This window comes from Pinus tabuliformis, chromosome Q (assembly GCF_031772625.1).
Source record: "Pinus tabuliformis cultivar Carrire ecotype Pingquan chromosome Q, CPIR1, whole genome shotgun sequence".
Classification (NCBI taxonomy): domain Eukaryota; kingdom Viridiplantae; phylum Streptophyta; class Pinopsida; order Pinales; family Pinaceae; genus Pinus; species Pinus tabuliformis.
In genome coordinates this window covers 4491979-4495988 of record NC_142296.1, presented here as the reverse complement: position 1 = coordinate 4495988, position 4010 = coordinate 4491979, and the positions used below count along the sequence as shown (strand labels likewise).

At 37.4% G+C, this 4010-nt stretch overlaps 1 pseudogene across 1 annotated transcript; it reads left to right on the top strand.

Moving 5' to 3' along the window:
- The first annotated feature begins 1712 nt into the window (after nt 1-1712).
- On the top strand, nt 1713-2558 carry LOC149217989 (luminal-binding protein 3-like; annotated as a pseudogene). The gene is made up of 3 exons (XR_016249570.1): nt 1713-1716; nt 1822-1900; nt 1988-2558. The product of XR_016249570.1 is annotated as a luminal-binding protein 3-like (transcript).
- The last annotated feature ends 1452 nt before the right edge of the window (nt 2559-4010 follow it).

Here is a 4010-nt window from a genome sequence, read left to right as displayed (position 1 = left end):
CTAATTCAATCGCCAACCCATCCGATGGTCTATTCGATTCCTAAAGAAATATTTCAACCATCAATCAACCTCAGCAGATGAATAAAAATAAGTGAACGATCCAGATTCTCCACTTTTGCACCCAGATGCTGCCCATTTACCGACTGAGGGTTCTCGCCAGTGAGAGGCTGCCTTTAAGTGATCGCAGGTATATCCTTCAAGCTTTCCCTAAGACGTAAGGCAGAACTCCATGAACCAACAACATGGCGAAGGTATAATGTCTCTCTTCTACAAAATTTCCACGATTTCGTATCTTTATTGGTACTTATAAGTGGTCTTGCAAAATGCAACTCTCCTTTCAGCTGCTGATACATTGAAACTGACTTTGATATGTTCTCTTCCATTCTTGCTTATGCCATCTGCCAATAGAACTTTGTACTGAGAAATTCCAAAGCAATAAAAAACTGCTTGCTGGTTTCAACCTCCTCACCATCTTTCGGTGTCTCGACTTTGATTTCAATTTACATCATCGTGTTTAAATTTTGATAGTTGTCGCACTGGTTAGGCCGATAGGCCTTTCTTTGAATCAGTTCAATCGTCTACACTTTTGTTTTCCTTTTAACACCTGGCACACACTTTGTAAAACACTTGTATGGTTAAACTTTAGACACGTCATTTTTTTTTGCTGCACGTATCCAGACAATACCTGAGTTTTTCTAGTCGCCAACTGCAATAACAATGAATTAGTTACAGTAATAATGAAAGTAAGGCGCTGTAACTGATTTTTTCTCGTTGGTTTTGATGGCAAAGAGTCAAACAAGAGTGTAAACCCTGATGAGGCTGTAGCATTTGGTGTAGCAGTGCAAGGTAGCATTCTTAGTGGAGAAGGTGGAGAAGAAACTAAAGGTAAAGTAGGTCCACAGTTTCTGCGTTTTATACTGTTCAGTTTTGAACGAATTTTTGGTTTTTTATCCAGCGATTTGAAATCTTGTTGCTTTTATTTATGTGCAGAATGTTAGATTTCTAATAAACTTGAACAACGATTCTACATGCTGAAAGAACTGAAAAGAATCACTGAAACTTAATACCCAGGGATACGAGTTACCTCCAGCCATTGGTGATGTTTTGATGAAGGCCACAGTCCACTTGCCTGCTACTTCTTCAGCACTCCAGCTTCAATCCAAGCAAAAGAAAAGAACACAAGAATTCTGAAGGCACTTCCGAGCTCTGCTATCTCAGCTAGATGGTGTAGAACTGAAGGGGGTCGAGATAGGAGCTTGGGGACCAAACATATGAACATATAGCTAAGCTTCCATCAAGCTTCTAAAAGCTATGTGTTAGAAAAACCACAAATCAAGGTAGAGATCAGATCAAAGTGATGGACCACTTTAGTAGCTCCTAATTATAAATTTAGTAATTGCAGTTGATTTTCTTAACTTAAGGAAACTACTGCACTTGGTTTCCATAAGTTAAGAAAAGCTGCAATTCCATAAATCAAGGTAGCTTTTGTGTAAAATCAATGGAGCTTAACACAGAAATACTTTTATTGGATGTGGCTCCTCTAACCTTGGGTATTGAGACTGTTGGTGGAGTGATGACAAAGCTAATTCCAAGGAACACTGTTATTCCTACACAAAAGTCTCAGGTGTTTACAACCTATCAGGACCAACAAACAACCGTGTCAATTCAAGTTGGTCTAAAATATTTTATATCGTTCTTCTAAAAACTACCTGATGGGTTATTTCAATTTTTACAATAGCACGGGCGTAGGGAGGATGATTGACTTAGTCATTTTCCTTTGCAGGTCTTCGAAGGTGAACGAAGTTTAACAAAATATTGTAGAGAACTTGGGAGATTTGAGCTTTCTGGAATTCCTCCGGCTTGGGAGATTTGAGCTCTCTGGAATTCCTCCGGCTCCAAGGTTCGTTTCTATTCCTGTGTTCATGTTTCTGTTTTTGGTGAGTCGAGTTTGGTGGACCGGAGAATCAAACCTGTAATATGTTGGCAGGGGAGTTCCTCAAATTGAAGTTACATTTGAAGTGGATGCCAATGGTATCTTGAATGTTAAAGCAGAGGACAAGGGCATCGGAAAATCTGAGAAAATCACCATCACAAATGACAAAGGAAGACTGAGCTAAGAGGAAATTGAAAGAATGGTGAGAGACGCTAAAGAGTTCGCAGAGGAGGACAAAAAGGTCAAGGAACGTATTGATGCCTGTAACGGTTTGGAAACATATGTTTATAACATGAAAAACACAATTAACGACAAGGACAAGCTTGTTGACAAATTCGACTCCAATGATAAGGAGAAAATAGATGTAGCATTGAAGGAGGTCCTCGAATGGCTGGACGAGAACCAGTCAGCCGAGAAGGAAGATTACGAGGAGAAGCTCAAGGAAGTGGAGTATGTTTGCAACCCTCTTGTGACCAAAGTTTATCAACAGTTTATCAACAATCAGGGGGATCCTCCTCTGAAGGAGACATTGATGATGATGATTCCAATGATGAACTTTAAATGGGTGTTTTTCTTGTTGGATTTTGGTTTTGAGCAATATAAAACACTGTAGCCTGTAGGATGAAATTTGTGGCTGCGGAAAGCACAAATAGTGTAGGATGAAATTGCTTCCGCAGAAAACAAATATTATCGATTTATTTTATCTAGGACTAATGTAATAGTTGAAATTTAGACTAGTAAATCGCCTATTAAAGGATGAGAAATCTGGCATTAAAGGATGAGCAATCTGGCATCAAGATAATGCCAACAATTTCACACCTATTGGTGCTATGGTGTACTTGGTGTGCTATGGTGTACTTGGTGTTGTGGTGTACTTGGTGGAAAGGAATTCACTTGAGCTCTTCTCTGGAAAGGAACTATTTTGAGCTCTTCTTTATGTGAATACTCATTTTTGGTATAATGATATTTCGTTCAATTTCCTGTTGCAATTTTGGCCATTTGATTGTCTAATTTTATGTTTCTAAATTTCCATTCAAAAGAATGCAACAATCTGTGTTTTTAGTTTTTTGCAATTTTGGCCATTTGACTGTCTAATTTTATGTTTCTGAATTTCCATTCAAAAGAATGCAACAATATGTGTTTTTAGTTTTTTGGAATCTATGGAAAGAATGTAGTGGTTTCAATGCAACAATCTGTGTTTTTGACTTTTTGGAATCTACCTACCAAACTGCTTCCTTTTCCAATTTTTATTGCTGTTTCTTTCTGGCTAGACAAGATGAACAAACTCCATCTGCTTCTTTAACTTAGTGCTTCTTTAACTTAGTGCAGAGTCAGACTATAAAAACTATTAAATGCCCATACTAGATAAAAATTCAACAAATCAAGATAAAAAATTATTTAAATGCCAATACCTCTCATGCCAAAGTTTGTCTCAAATGCATCCGTTTCTCACTGTTTTACTACAGTATCAGCAAATGTGAATACGCCTGCTTCTTCAAAACCCATTGCAACTGCCCTGTAGCAGTTTTTCTAATGTCTAGTGACACACTTGTTGGAGTTGATTTCAATTTTAAAGGCTTGATTAGCAATTTGACTAATAGGAAGCAAACTCTTCTTTAAACCAGGTACAAACTAGACATTACTATTGTTTTGTATCTCACTTTTGGGTATTCTAATAGGAACAAAATCTGTATCTCACTATTGGGTATTCTTATAGGAACACAATCAACTCGTGGACCTCATGTGTATTGCCATCTCCAAGTGTGTGTTACAATCTCTTCTCTACACTTGTGTCCATAAAAGATAAGTGAACCATTCTTTTATGTTTGTTATGTGTTGTGTGGCACCTGAGTCGTACCATGTGTCCTTTGACTCTTTCCTATCAACTGAATTATTATCGACAGAATTATTTTTGTCTATTAAACTTTTCACATGAAAGATCATATAGGTTTTCCCTACATTCTTCTTCAAATAGCCTGTCTCACCACAATAGAAACAAATCAGACATTATTCTAATTTGAAAGAAAATTTTCTCTCCTGCTTTATTTGTTTCTGATTGGGTTTTCTGTCATATCTT